This window comes from Saccoglossus kowalevskii, chromosome 5, assembly GCF_978046115.1.
Source record: "Saccoglossus kowalevskii chromosome 5, keSacKowa6.1, whole genome shotgun sequence".
NCBI classification, from domain to species: domain Eukaryota; kingdom Metazoa; phylum Hemichordata; class Enteropneusta; family Harrimaniidae; genus Saccoglossus; species Saccoglossus kowalevskii.
In genome coordinates this window covers 38,438,010-38,458,085 of record NC_140645.1, presented here as the reverse complement: position 1 = coordinate 38,458,085, position 20,076 = coordinate 38,438,010, and the positions used below count along the sequence as shown (strand labels likewise).

The window sequence follows — 20,076 nt, the reverse complement described above, 5'->3', positions numbered from 1 at the left end:
CATATATCATGACACTTCCATGAGATACAACCATGTGATATTTATCCATATATCATGACACTTTCATGAGATACAACCATGTGATGTTGATCCATATATCATGACACTTCCATGAGATACAACCATGTGAAATTTATCCATATATCATGACACTTCAATGAGAAACAGCCATGTGATATTTATCCATATATCATGACACTTCTATGAGATACAACCATGTGATATTTATCCATATATCATGACACTTCCATGAGATACAGCCATGTGATATTTATCCATATATCATGACACTTTCATGAGATACAACCATGTGATATTGATCCATATATCATGACACTTCCATGAGATACAACCATGTGATATTTATCCATATATCATGACACTTTCATGAGATACAACCATGTGATGTTGATCCATATATCATGACACTTCCATGAGATACAACCATGTGAAATTTATCCATATATCATGACACTTCAATGAGAAACAGCCATGTGATATTTATCCATATATCATGACACTTCTATGAGATACAACCATGTGATATTTATCCATATATAGTGACACTTCCATGAGATACAACCATGTGAAATTTATCCATATATCATGACACTTCCATGAGATACAACCATGTGATGTTGATCCATATATCATGACACTTCCATGAGATACAACTATGTGAAATTTATCCATATATCATGACACTTCCATGAGATACAGCCATGTGATATTTATCCATATATCATGATACTGCCATGAAATACAGTCACGTGGTATTTATCCATATATCATGACATACCATGAGATACAGCCATGTGATATTTATCCCATATATCATGACACTTCCATGAGATACAGCCATGTGATATTTATCCCATATATCATGACATTTCCATGAGATACACCCATGTGATATTTATCCCGTATATCATGACACTTCCATGAGATACAGCCTTGTGATATTTATCCCATATATTATAACATTTACATGAGATACAGCCATGTGATATTTATCCCATATATCATGACAATTCCATGAGATGCAACCATGTGATATTTATCCATATATCATGACACTTCCATGAGATACAGCCATGTGATATTTATCCCATATATCATGACACTTCCATGAGATACAGCCATGTGATATTTATCCCATATATCATGACAATTCCATGAGATACAACCATGTGATATTTATCCATATATCATGATACTACCATGAAATACAGTCACGTGGTATTTATCCATATATCATGACATACCATGAGATACAGCCATGTGATATTTATCCCATATATCATGACACTTCCATGAGATACAGCCATGTGATATTTATCCATATATCATGATACTACCATGAAATACAGTCACGTGGTATTTATCCATATATCATGACACTTCCATGAGATACAGCCATGTGATATTCATTCATATATCATGACACGTCCATGAGATGCAGCCATGTGATATTTATCCCATATATCATGACACTTCAATGATATACAGCCATGTGATATTTATCCCATATATCATGACACTTCCATAAGATACAGCCATGTGATATTTACCCCATTTATCATGACACTTCCATGAGATACAACCATGTGATATTTTTCCATATATCATGACACTTCCATGAGATACAGCCATGTTATGATGTGATATTTATCCCATATATCATGACACTTCCACGAAATACAGCCATGTAATATTTATCACATATATCATGACACTTCCAGGAGATACAGCCATGTTATAATTATCCCATATATCATGACACTTCCATGAGATACATCCATGTGATATTTATCCCATATATCATGACACTTCCATGAAATACAGCCATGTGATATTTATCCATATATCATGACACTTTCATGAGATACAGCCATGTGATATTTATCCATATATCATGACACTTCCATGAGATACAGCCATGTGATATTTATCCATATATCATGACACTTTCATGAGATACAACCATGTGATATTGATCCATATATCATGACACTTCCATGAGATACAACCATGTGAAATTTATCCATATATCATGACACTTTCATGAGATACAACCATGTGATATTGATCCATATATCATGACACTTCCATGAGATACAACCATGTGATATTTATCCCATATATCATGACACTTCCATGAGATACAACCATGTGAAATTTATCCATATATCATGACACTTCAATGAGAAACAGCCATGTGATATTTATCCATATATCATGACACTTCAATGAGAAACAGCCATGTGATATTTATCCATATATCATGACACTTCCATGAGATACAGCCATGTGATATTTATCCATATATCATGACACTTTCATGAGATACAACCATGTGATATTGATCCATATATCATGACACTTCCATGAGATACAACCATGTGATATTTATCCATATATCATGACACTTTCATGAGATACAACCATGTGATGTTGATCCATATATCATGACACTTCCATGAGATACAACCATGTGAAATTTATCCATATATCATGACACTTCAATGAGAAACAGCCATGTGATATTTATCCATATATCATGACACTTCTATGAGATACAACCATGTGATATTTATCCATATATCATGACACTTCCATGAGATACAGCCATGTGATATTTATCCATATATCATGACACTTTCATGAGATACAACCATGTGATATTGATCCATATATCATGACACTTCCATGAGATACAACCATGTGATATTTATCCATATATCATGACACTTCCATGAGATACAACCATGTGAAATTTATCCATATATCATGACACTTCAATGAGAAACAGCCATGTGATATTTATCCATATATCATGACACTTCTATGAGATACAACCATGTGATATTTATCCATATATAGTGACACTTCCATGAGATACAACCATGTGAAATTTATCCATATATCATGACACTTCCATGAGATACAGCCATGTAGTATTTATTCATATATAGTGACACTTCCATGAGATACAACCATGTGATATTAATCCATATATCATGACACTTCCATGAGATACAACCATGTGATATTTATCCATGTATCATGACACTTCCATGAGATACAACATGTGATATTGGTCCATATATCATGACACTTCTATGAGATACAACCATGTGATATTTATCCATATATCATGACACTTCCATGAGATACAGCCATGTGATATTTATCCATATATCATGACACTTCCATGAGATATAACCATGGGATATTGATCCATATAGCATGACACTTACATGAGATACAGCCATGTAGTATTTATTCATATATAGTGACACTTCCATGAGATACAATCATGTGATATTTATCAAAATATATCATGATACGTCAATGAGATACAACCATGTTATATTTATCCATATATCATGACACTTCCATGAGATGCAACCATGTGATATTTATCCAAATATCGTGACACTTCCAAGAGATACAACCATGTGATATTGATCCATATATCATGACACTTCCATGAGATACAACCATGTGATATTTATCTATATATCATGACACTTCCGTGAGATACAACCATGTGATATTGATCCATATAGCATGACACTTCCATGAGATACAACCATGTGATATTTATCCATATATCATGACACTTCCATGAGATACAACCATGTGATATTGATCCATATCTTCTGACACTTCCATGAGATACAGCCATGTGATATTTATTCATATATCATGACACTTCAATGAGATACAACCATGTGATATTGATCCATATATCATGACACTTCCATTAGATACAGCCATGTGATATTTATTCATATATCATGACACTTCCATGAGATACAGCCATGTGATATTTATCCATATATCAGGACACTTCCATGAGATACAACCATGTGATATTTCTTCATATATCATAACACTTCCATGAGATACAACCATGTGACATTTTCCATATATCATGACACTTCCATGAGATACAGCCATGTGATATTTATCCATATATCATGACACTTCCATGAGATACAACCATGTGATATTGATCCATATATCATGACACTTCCATGAGATACAACCGTGTGATATTATCCATATATCATGACACTTCCATGAGATACAGCCATGTGATATTTATTCATATATCATGACACTTCCATGAGATACAACCATATGATATTGATCCATATATCATGACACTTCCATGAGATACAACCATGTGATATTTATCCATATATCATGACACTTCCATGAGATACAACCATGTGATATTTATCCATATATCATGACACTTCCATGAGATATAACCATGGGATATTGATCCATATATCATGACACTTCCATGAGATACAACCATGTTATATTTATCCATATATCATGACACTTCCATGAGATACAGCCATGTAGTATTTATCCATATATCATGACACTTCCATGAGATACAGCCATGTGATATTTATTCATATATCATGACACTTCCATGAGATACAACCATGTGATATTAATCCATATATCATGACACTTCCATGAGATACAACCATGTGATATTTATCCATATATCATGACACTTCCATGAGATACAACATGTGATATTGATCCATATATCATGACACTTCCATTAGATAAAACCATGTGATATTTATCCATATATCATGACACTTCCATGAGATACAGCCATGTGATATTTATCCATATATCATGACACTTCCATGAGATATAACCCAGGGATATTGATCCATATAGCATGACACTTCCATGAGATACAGCCATGTAGTATTTATTCATATATAGTGACACTTCCATGAGATACAATCATGTGATATTTATCAAAATATATCATGATACGTCAATGAGATACAACCATGTTATATTTATCCATATACCATGACACTTCCATGAGATACAACCATGTGATATTTATCCATATATATATCATGACACTTCCATGAGATACAGCCATGTGATATTTATATATATATATATCATGCCACTTCCCTGTGATACAACCATTTGATATTTATCCATATATCATGACACATCCATGAGATACAGCCATGTGATATTTATCCATATATCATGACACTTCCATGAGATACAGCCATGTGATATTTATCTATATATCATGACACTTCCATGAGATACCACCATGTGATATTTATCCATATATCATGACACTTCCATGAGAAACAGCCATTTGATATTTATCCATTTATCATGACACTTCCATGAGATACAGCCATGTGATATTTATCTAAATATCATGACACTTCCATGCGATACAACCATGTGATATTGATCCATATAGCATGACACTTCCATGAGATACAACCATGTGATAGTTATCCATATATCATGATGGCATTACCATGAAATACAGCCATGTGATATTTATCTATATATCATGATACTTCCATGAGATACAACCATGTGATATTTATCCATATATCATGACATTACCGTGAGATACTACCATGTGATATTTATCTATATATCATGATACTTCCATGAGATACAACCATGTTATATTTAACCATATATCATGACACTACCATGAGATACAGCCATTTGTAGCGAAAGATGTGTTGTGTAAACTAGGTTTATAAGAGTGCAATGATTTTATGAAAATCTGTTTTTAAAGGAATCAGATTTATACACATTAAAACTCTTCAAGATATATATATATGAAACAAATACATGACATTCAACTTCTCAAAACCACACATATATATATAACCTTTATATCACACGCGATGACGTGTCCCATTTGTACTATTATATCATGACACGCTCATAAGGCATGACATATTGGAATATACTGATCTTTTTTGTCAAAATAATCCCATAACTTCAATGGTTTATTTTTTTTTCTTTTCGAACATACTTTTGTTCAATTCTCACAGCATTAGTTTATTAAAGTGAATACCTTTTCAGCAGCGCACGTACGACCGAATGGTATTACAATCGCATCTTTAGGTTTACTTGTCAGATGTTTCTCGCCACAGGCTTGATGCAAATATACAACGACAATTTAGTTAGATAATACGCTAGTCTAAATATCAGCAGCTTGCCATTTCCAGTTGTAGGCCAGATTACCAGATTGTGAATGCAAATGCCTATCCCCTGGTGTATATCGCAATCTGTATACCTAATACTATGCATATAGTGCCGTTGATTAATTGAATTCTTATTTTATAGTGGTTATATTTTATCTGGTTTATTGCCATTAGTAGTTTGACATGAATGTGAATATTTGCATCATGTTCATGTCCAAAATTATAGAGGTAGCACTGATTCACATTGCATTGCATATCATTGTCGTTGTACATGAGACGTTCAAATGCTATGTATTTCACATGCGTGGTATACGTCGCAAAAAAATCCATATCGAACACGACACGGCGCGACGACCACTGCTTTTTAAACTGTCAGTGAAATATTAATCGAAAACATTTCGGCAGTTTCTGCGCTAACAAACGTACACAATATGACACCCAATCGGAACCTTATCAGCAGCGTCATCTTTTGAAAAAATGTTTGAGGTCAGCGACAAATTGATCTGTCACCTAGGTGGATTGATTGATCGATGTTCATCTCGATAGTGCAAAAGTTCATTTAATCTAACAGGTAATTTATTGAATATTTAAAAGAAATGTAGCTTATGAATAAGCAAAAAACAATAGAATGTTGATAATCAATGTCAATAAAAAGGGAACAAACATAACAGAGAACAGCACAATCAAGAGATGATTTCAGGAGTTTTAAAAATAATAAAATGTAGTAAGTGTAGGTATGCATGTTTATACCATTGTACCACCTTGCTCGTACAGGATGCTGGTTACATTCTTATCGCATGATCAACTTAAAAAACGGCGGTAAATTACGATTTTGCTAAAATAATGACTTCGGTGCGGTCGCCTTCTGAAATAGCTTCGTCTCCTGCTACTTCCTGTTCAAATGCTCCCTATTAACCGTCGTTTAATTTTTGGGGAATTAGAGTTTGCAAAACATCATTTGAATCATTGGGATTACGTGCATGCATGCATTGGGAATGAGTAATGGTAGACTGAGATGACACAGTCTATCGTTATTAAACCAAGAGAACACCGATTTCAAATCACCCCTGCGATGAATATATCCTCCGGTTACAAGACTAACTGATTGCTTGCAAATATAAGGTTTCAACCCCAAGGGATGTCTATAGAATAACATCTAAATACTTTATTCACGACGACAGGGTGCCTTAACTTGGGGTGCTTCGCTGCGTATGCCAGTACAACTGTGCAAATATAATAAGAATATACTCACTCAGATGTATTGATCTTACGTTTGCTGCAATCAATAACACCATCTACGTTATTATTGTACTATCCATCTGCAGAGAAATGTACACCCAATAAATTGAATGACATATGTAACTGTATATTTCTCTTCCAAGCCACAACTCATGGCATTTGACCTCCAGCAATTGGTCACAGGCGTATATGTACGCAACCTTGAATAATCTGTCTGGGTACATAGCCATGCGAATGAATGGACACACCGCGTTGCTAGGGGACAAGGTCCTAACCATGATAGCATTATACACGAGTTACGCAATTATTATTATTGCCTGGTTGTTAACCAGTTGAAGTAATCTTTTATCGATATTCACGAACAAGATATTCTGGAATTATAAAAAAATTGACCGATTTTGTCCGAAATAAATTACAGAAGAAGAAATTCCAATTTGCATAATGTTGCACCAATATAAATGTGTTACTCAACGCTTTAGGTGAATCTATATAAAGTGCAGGCAATCGAGCGTAAGGCACTCAGATTAATAATCCATCGTGAAATGTTTATAAAATAGCCCGGATGTTAGATTGACTTTGCAGACACTTGAAAAAAATACCTTATGGCATTTTTTGAACAAATACTTTTAAAATTGCCAAACTTCTTAAATTGTGGATCATTACGGAAATCATCAAAAACGGTAGGGGTTGGCCATACCCTAACACATCTCTCACGATAGTACATACCAAAAGTCCAGTACATTTAGATGACGTTTGCATTTCACAATCCAAACATATATAACTCTACCATAATATTATCAATGATTTATATTTTTTATATATTTTTATTATTTTCTTTGTATCCATTACATTGTAGGTTGAATCAAACATATTACAAAACCTATTCGTGAACGGGTGTTTCATGCGTTTCATCTGCCACTGTTGATAGTTTGGAACTGTTCCAAGTTATATTGCTCTGTGTCTGTTTTTAATTGTTGACACAGAAACACCATTTCATATGTTGAGGATTACTTTCAACACGACATCATTGCTGAAATGCCTGCACGGGGTTTCCAATTTAATACAACACATATACACAGAGAGAATTACACATGTAAAACAAGATATATGACAATTCGGATGCAGAGCACGTACATTTTGTGATGGTGTAAACATTCAGTAAGATAGATTGATCACAAGTTGATTAAAAGAACATACGTGGTACACTGCACAATGACCAAGAAATGTATTATTCAACACATTATTCAATACAAAAGATTGTTTGAATGGGTTGTCGAACATAATTAGTCTGTTTTGTTAATGATCGCCACAAGGTTGAAGTGGTAACTTCGTTTCTCTCCCGCTCGGCATGCCATGCAACACGTTACGTAAATATCGAATGCTTGATATGCACTGACTTGGTAAGTTGTTGCTTTGTCCGCCACACGTGTACTGAATAATTGGACGATTGTCTTTCTATGGACATTTAAAATTTGTCAGTTGTTTTCAATATAATTCAAATTATTGCTTGTAAAAAAAACTTTCAAGTCAGTTGAAATGAAACTTTTCCTGCATAAATGTATAGCGTGCCCATGGAAGAATAGCAATTCCGGTCCTCTATTTACCTTTTTAATCCATCCAATCCAATTAACTCCAATTGCAGTACAACCAGTTGATCGACGTGTAGCGTGATTGTTCTTATCGGCAATACTAAACCACAAATTGGGCGGCGTTTCCTATCTGTAATGGCATCTCACGTGGGAGTCATATTAAAAGGATACTATCCACCCACTTCACTAAATTAATTCTATATAAAAAAAAAGATATTCACTGAACTCATTCTTGCGTATCCTAAATATCTCGGGTCTTTTGTTTATTTCATTTTTAGACGAGAAGTGAATTTCATCCTGTCGAAATATTTTGCTTGAATTACTCCCTGTGGGATTAGTGCAAATCGCTGACTGCGCACGCTGCGGTCAGTGTTGGTATTGGATAACGAGCGAGAACATTCCATTGGTGCATTAACAGTCACTGTATTCGTTCTCTGTTAATGCAATACAATAACGACGTGGAGCTTTGGGATCAGTTGGATTGCAGTCTTCGCTCATGTCAGGTACGTCAATTCGATTTAATGGTGATTGTGTTATGTTTACGTCATTGCTGAATCGCTTCTCCTGTACATGGCTTTCGATATTTGATAGTTATCTGGGCATGGAATAGTTGGGACATTACAATATTTTGTACTTAATGATGCATTCACTTTTGATATCCCGGATCACCAGATTCTTGTAATTTTGCTGCAAACTTTTCACGCATTGATTGCATACTGAATGATAAAGATGATTTAACAACAACAATCAATGCAACAATCACATTACATCTCAATAATAACCGCGGCTGGTAATTCATATCATGTTTCTTCACTGAAATCCAGGTCTTATTACTTTAATGATTTTTTTTTTACATTTTTCACATTGTTGTGATATGCTGGGGTAATTCATCTTGCAAAGAATGCACTTATTAATGTTGTTGTTGTGACAGCTTTGTTGAAATTGTTAAATACACCAGTAATAATCCCACCGTATCAGGCTGTAACAGCGCCAAATTTAATAGTCTAATAATATATAATGCAGTATATTTTATTAGCTGTAGTATTGTCTTAGACAACATATCACTTGAGTTATAGTCCCCACCCTAGGACGTGGTTGTCGTTATTGTTAGTTCTCGTGGGGACCCTGTCCGCTGTCCGAAAACAGGGAGTCACGGATTAGTCATGTGCGTCAGTTCGTGTGCCCATCTAAACGTCTCTACCATCTCTCATATATGATTTGACAAATCACATTAAAACTTCACCCATACATCACACGTACTGTGGTACATATGCACGCTCATTAGTTTCACTATATGATTCAAGATGGGATGGAAGTGAAGTGTGCTCACAATTCATCAGAATATAGCTTTTCTGTTATTCCTTTGTTAAACTTTTTTTTTCTGATTTGATTTAAAATGGCCGACTGGTGACCAATTTGTTTCAGTAAATGTTGTTCTTTAGCCATAGTTCTGACATATCTTGAAAGCACTTTTGAATCACATCATTTCTGGCAATTCGATTCAAGATGGCCGAATGACCATTTTTATGTTATTTCTGCCATTCCAAAACCGGATCTCGACCATGCACAGTCAGACTTCGTTCAAACTTGGTAGAAACATGAACATGATGCAAGTCATTTTGTTTTATTTCCAGATCATTTACAATAAGCGAGTAGCGGCCATTATTTTAACGATTGTTCTTCTGGGACCATTTATCTGGCAATGTAAATAATACCGAATAAACGGCGCGGTAAATACTATGTCAAATGAAAGTAAACATGTACTGCGTGCATGACTAGGACCGACTCTCGTTACGGTACCTAATCGCTTAGATTCACGTGACAACCCCCACCCTCGGCCTCGGGTTCCACGCAGTATTCACGTAATAAACCCAGCTATTAAGAACTTTTGAGGGGAATGCACTACATGTTTACCTTGATTTGACATAGTATTTACAAAGCCGTTTATTCGATGCTATTTACTTTCTTTACTTTATATGTCAGCAGTAGCAATGTGTTTATAATTATGTTTCCGACATGCTTTAAAGCGGGAGGGTCGTCACCTGCGCACGCACGGGAATTGAGTCCCAAGCGACAATAACACACGCTAAAAACGCAAAGGCCCATGGGGTAGACGCTTGTTTATAAACAATGACACGCTATGGCCATCTGACGCATGCGCAGGTGACGACTCCCCCGCTTTAACTTATTGCAATCAGACTTTACACTTACATTATACGTCATGTTGCACATATTGACACATTTGTTTTATGTTCTGTTTCAAAATGGCCGACTCATTTCAAAAATTCCATTTAATGGCAGCCGTCAGTCAGTCAGTCTTATAACTACATATACTTTTTTACCGTTGTACCCAATGGTCAATTTCACACAAAATGTCACAACTTGCTGGATGTGTAACTCTCTCATTGTTCACTATCCATATCCTACTTAATACTAGCATGACATAAAACCACATTATAAAAGCCATTGAAGTTTAATGTACTGTTTTAATGATATCTAACTACTAGCAGTAAATTATTATAGAAGCTTATTCGTGTTTTTGCGCAAATTGGTAAAATAGCATGGCGCTATTTGACGTCTAGAGTAGTGTCTAACTGTTCGCTGAGGCATGGTGGCCATTCAGTTTTTCCACTTCATTTGTGAAATATCGTATTTTTAAGACAGTTTCATTAGAACATAATTACCTGTGCGTATAGGTTAATCTTTGACGCAGTTGCCTTTACGTTTTTTTTCATTATTTAATTAAAAACATAACTTTTATTGTTGCTGCTAAAACAATTGTTATATTTTATTGTAAGAAAAATAATATGTATCAAAATACAATAACAAACAAGAAATATTTAAATATATTTTTTGTTACTAAAACGTTATCCACGTTGTTTGTTCAATGTTTAAAAAAAAAACATAATTCGTTTTATCAAATCAGAAATACAACGAGTTACTACATTTTACGGCTATGGTAATGGATGAATATATATCGTGCCAACAGAAAATCAAATTAAATCTTTTTCAAGAAAGATAAAGGTGGATATTGTAACTGAATTGATATCATTAAAGTATTCCAGCTGTAGCTCAGACAGAGCAGAAGCACGCTACCAGACTCGTTTTCTAATTGACGCGATTGATCATGACATTTATACGTCATGTATTGCACAAGGTGACGATGGCATACAAACTGCAGAGATCGGTGACTATGTTACTAAATATAGTGCTCATATTTACAATGTGAAGACTGAATACACTCACACTGCCGTACATCACAAATGGCATACAGTAAATACCAATCACTTTGACTTTGTATAGTGAAGATATAATGGTATTGAGTTCATAATGATGATGCGTTTTCACTCGCACTGCCCGATAAATAACCGAATCATCACAGATTATGTTAATACCCATCAGTGGGTAATTCGTGAAGAAAATATGTTCTGTGCCACCTTGGAACCATCATATACATTTAAATTCAACCGCTTACAACTGGGCGTTCATTATTTCGAGGCCGTTGCGCATTCAATGAAAACCTGAGTGTCCTTGTAATGTGACATTCATCCTAAATACGCAAGGCGTACGTTGACGGGTCGTTGACATTCACTAAATACTCCTCACGAAACCAATACACAACAGTGCAGTGAGAATTATTCGTTGTATGATCAATAAATCCATGTTCAGCAGTACGAGATTTCGTATTTTAAATTGTCCATGTCATAAAAGAATAAATAATCTATCGATGTTCTCAAACGTTTACATCGATGCGTGACGGCAATAAAATATAATATTACCATAAAACGCAAGGATGATAAATTGACGTAATTTCATAATGACAGTTGAAGCTTGATTGACATACTGCTGTAATTATTATTATCTATAGAAAAAAGTATTGCTCAGCCTAAATATAAAGGTTTTTTTTCTTTCTTAAAAATACAGGGTTACGTTTATTGATCACAGCCTTGAACTCAAACTATTCTATTTGTAAATGACTAGGTTCAATGACATCAGTGTCGTCATGTGGGATTTAGATTAGTCGTTGGTGATAGAAACTCGCTTTTTAGGAAATTGAACATGCAACTATGTATATGACCAACTCAATACCCTCTAGTGCTAGTATTGGTGTAATACTATCACGTGTTAAACATGAAGTCTATCATAATTACAGGATTAGTACTCACTGAATAGTAAGAATATTCAAAATATTTATGAGAGTACATTATTTTATTGACTCTAAACTAAGATATAACAAAACGTGTGTGTTTTCAATCGTTACAAAGATAACGTGGTTAAGTTTGTTTTTGTGCATAGCAATATCAGAATTATCTCTTTCATAAGCCGTTTTTTGATATTCGCTATGATTTACATATGTTTATTATAAGACCTTCAATAACAGTTTATTAATGACCCGAGCAGCTGCAGCGGAAGAGGCATACGGATAATTTATTTTGTTATCGCGGTTTCATGCTTGATAGATGTCATCATCAGTATGGCAGGTGTGTTCGTTTAACAATAGTTGCACTTAAATCAATTCTGAAGAAAAATTGAATTCAGCTATTTTTCGTGTTTATTAGAAATTCTTGACGTTATTCTCCATACGTTTGATTGTATTAAATAGATATCTTCACAATCGGCATCCTCTGTTCATGTTCGAATGGTAAGTTCTATGTAACGACGTGAGCTTATTTACTGACACTCGACGTATTTTTTTAGGATACATATAATAGTCTAAATCCCATCTAGATTTTCCAAACTGTAACCATAGTGTGTTTCGGATTTTAATTGTGAAGATGTGCGAGACATGCCAATATGTCAAACATAGGTGTTATTGTCGTGCTGCAAAGTCAGCCGTTTTGCATTTGTAATGGATATCACAAGTTTGTTAACATTGTTAAGTCTAATATTATATGATGAAGTGTCTTAACAATTTTGAAGTGTAGAATAGTGTGTCCAAATCGCGACACAGCGGAATGTGGTTGGTATCACGCTTACAACCAACGATGTCAGAATGTGGTTGGTATCACGCTTACAACCAACGATGTCAGAATGTGGTTGGTGTCACGCTTACAACCAATGATGTCAGGATGTGGTTGGTATCACGCTTACAATCAACGATGTCAGAATGTGGTTAGTATCACGCTTACAACCAAAGATGTCAGAATGTGGTTGGTGTCACGCTTACAAGCAATGATGTCAGGATGTGGTTGGTATCACGCTTACAACCAACGATGTCAGAATGTGGTTGATATCACGCTTACAACCAACGATGTCACAATGTGGTTGGTGTCACGTTTACAGCCAATGATGTCAGAATGTGGTTGATATCACGCTTACGGCCAACGATGTCACAATGTGGTTGGTGTCACGCTTACAACCAATGATGTCAGGATGTGGTTGGTATCACGCTTACAACCAACGAGGTCAGAATATGGTAAGTATCACGCTTACAACCAACGATGTCAGAATGTGGTTGGTGTCACGCTTACAACCAATGATGTCAGGATGTGGTTAGTATCACGCTTACAACCAATGATGTCAGAATGTGGTTGATATCATGCTTACAACCAACGATGTCACAATGTGGTTGGTGTCACGCTTACAGCCAATGATGTCAGAATGTGGTTGATATCACGCTTACGGCCAACGATGTCAGAATGTGGTTGAAATCACGCTTACAACCAACGATGTCAGAATGTGGTTGGTATCACGCTTACAACCGACGATGTCAGAATGTGGTTGGTATCACGCTTACTACAAACGATGTCAGAATGTAGTTGGTATCACGCTTAGAACCAACGATGTCAGAATGTAGTTGGTATCACTCTTAGAACCAACGATGTCAGAATGTGGTTGGTATCACGCTTAGAACCAAAGATGTAAGAATGTGGTTGGTATCACGCTTACTACCAACGATGTCAGAATGTAGTTGGTATCACGCTTACTACCAACGATGTCAGAATGTAGTTGGTATTACGCTTACAACCAACGATGTCAGAATGTGGTTGGTATCACGCTTACTACCAACGATGTCAGAATGTGGTTGGTATCAAGCTTGCAACCAACGATGTCAGAATGTGGTTGGTATCACGCTTACAACCAACGATGTCAGAATGTGGTTGGTATCACGCTTACAACCAACGATGTCATAATGTATTTGGTATCACGCTTACAACCAACGATGTCAGAATGTGGTTGGTATCACGCTTACAACCAACGATGTCAGAATGTGGTTGGTATCACGCTTACAACCAACGATGTCAGAATGTGGTTGGTATCACGCTTACAACCAACGATGTCAGAATGTGGTTGGTATCACGCTTAGAACCAACGATGTCAAAATGTGGTTGGTATCACGCTTACAACCAACAATGTCAGAATGTGGTTGGTATCACGCTTACAACCAACGATGTCAGAATGTGGTTGGTATCACGCTTACAACCAACGATGTCATAATGTGGTTGGTATCACGCTTACAACCAACGATGTCAGAATGTGGTTGGTATCACGCTTACAACCAACGATGTCAGAATGTGGTTGGTATCAGGCTTACAACCAACGATGTCAGAATGTGGTTGGTATCACGCTTACAACCAACGATGTCAGAATGTGGTTGGTATCAAGCTTACAACCAACGATGTCAGAATTTGGTTGGTATCACGCTTACAACCAACGATGTCAGAATGTGGTTGGTATCACGCTTACAACCAACGATGTCAGAATGTGGTTGGTATCACGCTTACAACCAACGATGTCAGAATGTGGTTGGTATCACGCTTACAACCAACGATGTCAGAATGTGGTTGGTATCACGCTTACAACCAACGATGTCAGAATGTGGTTGGTATCACGCTTACAACCAACGATGTCAGAATGTGGTTGGTATCAAGCTTACAACCAACGATGTCAGAATGTGGTTGGTATCACGCTTACAACCAACAATGTCATAATGTGGTTGGTATCACGCTTACAACCAACGATGTTAGAATGTGGTTGGTATCACGCTTACAACCAACGATGTCATAATGTCGTTGGTAACACGCTTACAACCAACGATGTCAGAATGTGGTTGGTATCACGCTTACAACCAACGATGTCAGAATGTGGTTGGTATCACGCTTACAACCAACGATGTCAGAATGTGGTTGGTATCACGCTTACAACCAATGATGTCATAATGTGGTTGGTATCACGCTTACAACCAACGATGTCAGAATGTGGTTGGTATCATGCTTACAACCAACGATGTCAGAATGTGGTTGGTATCATGCTTACAACCAACGATGTCAGAATGTGGTTGGTATCACACTTACAACCAACGATGTCAGAATGTGGTTGGTATCACGCTTACAACCAACGATGTCAGAATGTGGTTGGTATCACGCTTAGAACCAACTATGTCAGAATGTGGTTGGTATCACGCTTACAACCAACGATGTCAGAATGTGGTTGGTATCATGCTTACAACCAACGATGTCAGAATGTGGTTGGTATCAAGCTTACAACCAACGATGTCAGAATGTGGTTGGTATCACGCTTACAACCAACGATGTCAGAATGTGGTTGGTATCATGCTTACAACCAACAATGTCAGAATGTGGTTGGTATCACGCTTACAACCATTGATGTCAGAATGTGGTTGGTATCACGCTTACAACCAACGATGTCAGAATGTGGTTGGTATCACGCTTACAACCAACGATGTCAGAATGTGGTTGGTATCACGCTTACAACCAACGATGTCAGAATGTGGTTGGTGTCACGCTTACAGCCAACAATGTCAGAATGTGGTTGGTTTCATGCTTACAACCAACGATGTCAGAATGTGGTTGGTATCACGCTTACAACCAACGATGTCAGAATGTGGTTGGTATCTCGCTTACTACCAACGATGTCAGAATGTGGTTGGTATCACGCTTACTACCAACGATGTCAGAATGTGGTTGGTATCACGCTTACAACCAACGATGTCAGAATGTGGTTGGTATCATGCTTACAACCAACGATGTCAGAATGTGGTTGGTATCACGCTTACAACCAACGATGTCAGAATGTGGTTGATATCATGCTTACAACCAAGGATGTCACAATGTGGTTGGTGTCACGCTTACAGCCAATGATGTCAGAATGTGGTTGATATCACGCTTACGGCCAACGATGTCAGAATGTGGTTGAAATCACGCTTACAACCAACGATGTCAGAATGTGGTTGGTATCACGCTTACAACCAACAATGTCAGAATGTGGTTGGTATCACGCTTACTACAAACGATGTCAGAATGTAGTTGGTATCACGCTTACAACCAACGATGTCAGAATGTGGTTGGTATCACGCTTACAACCAACGATGTCAGAATGTGGTTGGTGTCACGCTTACAACCAACGATGTCAGAATGTGGTTGGTATCACGCTTACAACCAACGATGTCAGAATGAGGTTGGTATCATGCTTACAACCAACGATGTCAGAATGTGGTTGGTATCACGCTTACAACTAACGATGTCAGAATGTGGTTGGTATCACGCTTACAACCAACGATGTCAGAATGTGGTTGGTGTCACGCTTACAACCAACGATGTCAGAATGTGGTTGGTGTCACGCTTACAACCAACGATGTCAGAATGTGGTTGGTATCACGCTTACAACCAACGATGTCAGAATGTGGTTGGTATCACGCTTACAACCAACGATGTCAGAATGTGGTTGGTATCTCGCTTACTACCAACGATGTCAGAATGTGGTTGGTATCACGCTTACTACCAACGATGTCAGAATGTGGTTGGTATCACGCTTACAACCAACGATGTCAGAATGTGGTTGGTATCATGCTTACAACCAACGATGTCAGAATGTGGTTGGTATCACGCTTACAACCAACGATGTCAGAATGTGGTTGATATCATGCTTACAACCAACGATGTCACAATGTGGTTGGTGTCACGCTTACAGCCAATGATGTCAGAATGTGGTTGATATCACGCTTACGGCCAACGATGTCAGAATGTGGTTGAAATCACGCTTACAACCAACGATGTCAGAATGTGGTTGGTATCACGCTTACAACCAACGATGTCAGAATGTGGTTGGTATCACGCTTACTACAAACGATGTCAGAATGTAGTTGGTATCACGCTTAGAACCAACGATGTCAGAATGTGGTTGGTATCACGCTTACTACAAACGATGTCAGAATGTAGTTGGTATCACTTTTAGAACCAACGATGTCAGAATGTGGTTGGTATCACGCTTAGAACCAAAGATGTCAGAATGTGGTTGGTATCACGCTTACTAGCAACGATGTCAGAATGTAGTTGTTATCACGCTTACTACCAACGATGTCAGAAAGTAGTTGGTATCACACTTACAACCAACGATGTCAGAATGTGGTTGGTATCACGCTTACTACCAACGATGTCAGAATGTGGTTGGTATCACGCTTACTACCAATGATGTCAGAATGTGGTTGGTATCAAGCTTGCAACCAACGATGTCAGAATGTGGTTGGTATCACGCATACAACCAACGATGTCAGAATGTGGTTGGTATCACGCTTACAACCAACGATGTCATAATGTATTTGGTATCACGCTTACAACCAACGATGTCAGAATGTGGTTGGTATCACGCTTACAACCAACGATGTCAGAATGTGGTTGGTATCACGCTTACAACCAACGATGTCAGAATGTGGTTGGTATCACGCTTACAACCAACGATGTCAGAATGTGGTTGGTATCACGCTTAGAACCAACAATGTCAGAATGTGGTTGGTATCACGCTTACAACCAACGATGTCAGAATGTGGTTGGTATCACGCTTACAACCAACGATGTCATAATGTGGTTGGTATCAAGCTTACAACCAACGATGTCAGAATGTGGTTGGTATCACGCTTACAACCAACGATGTCAGAATGTTGTTGGTATCACGCTTACAACCAACGATGTCAGAATGTGGTTGGTATCACGCTTACAACCAACGATGTCAGAATGTGGTTGGTATCACGCTTACAACCAACGATGTCAGAATGTGGTTGGTATCACGCTTACAACCAATGATGTCAGAATGTGGTTGGTATCAAGCTTACAACCAACGATGTCAGAATGTGGTTGGTATCACGCTTACAACCAACAATGTCATAATGTGGTTGGTATCACGCTTACAACCAACGATGTTAGAATGTGGTTGGTATCACGCTTACAACCAACGATGTCATAATGTGGTTGGTATCACGCTTACAACCAACGATGTCAGAATGTGGTTGGTATCACGCTTACAACCAACGATGTCAGAATGTGGTTGGTATCACGCTTACAACCAACGATGTCAGAATGTGGTTGGTATCACGCTTACAACCAATGATGTCATAATGTGGTTGGTATCACGCTTACAACCAACGATGTCAGAATGTGGTTGGTATCACGCTTACAACCAACGATGTCAGAATGTGGTTGGTATCACGCTTACAACCAACGATGTCAGAATGTGGTTGGTATCACGCTTACAACCAACGATGTCAGAATGTGGTTGGTATCACGCTTACAACCAACGATGTCAGAATGTGGTTGGTATCACGCTTACAACCAACGATGTCAGAATGTGGTTGGTATCACGCTTACAACCAACGATGTCAGAATCTGGTTGGTATCACGCTTACAACCAACGATGTCATAATGTGGTTGGTATCAAGCTTACAACCAACGATGTCAGAATGTGGTTGGTATCACGCTTACAACCAACGATGTCAGAATGTGGTTGGTATCATGCTTACAACCAATGATGTCAGAATGTGGTTGGTATCACGCTTACAACCAACGATGTCAGAATGTGGTTGGTATCACACTTACAACCAACGATGTTAGAATGTGGTTGGTATCACGCTTACAACCAACGATGTCATAATGTGGTTGGTATCACGCTTACAACCAACGATGTCAGAATGTGGTTGGTATCACGCTTACAACCAACGATGTCAGAATGTGGTTGGTATCACGCTTACAACCAACGATGTCAGAATGTGGTTGGTATCACGCTTACAACCAATGATGTCATAATGTGGTTGGTATCACGCTTACAACCAACGATGTCAGAATGTGGTTGGTATCACGCTTACAACCAACGATGTCAGAATGTGGTTGGTATCACGCTTACAACCAACGATGTCAGAATGTGGTTGGTATCACGCTTACAACCAACGATGTCAGAATGTGGTTGGTATCACGCTTACAACCAACGAT

The 20,076-nt window shown here is 37.4% G+C and overlaps 1 protein-coding gene across 1 annotated transcript in view; it reads left to right on the top strand.

Moving 5' to 3' along the window:
- LOC102801161 (allatostatin-A receptor-like) overlaps window positions 1-20,076 on the top strand; it is a 93,596-nt gene that overhangs the window by 18,619 nt on the left and 54,901 nt on the right. Inside the window, exon 2 of the mRNA XM_006825973.3 lies at window positions 9,136-9,360. The gene's annotated coding sequence lies outside the window, so the exon portion shown is untranslated. The remainder of the gene's footprint in view (window positions 1-9,135; window positions 9,361-20,076) is intronic.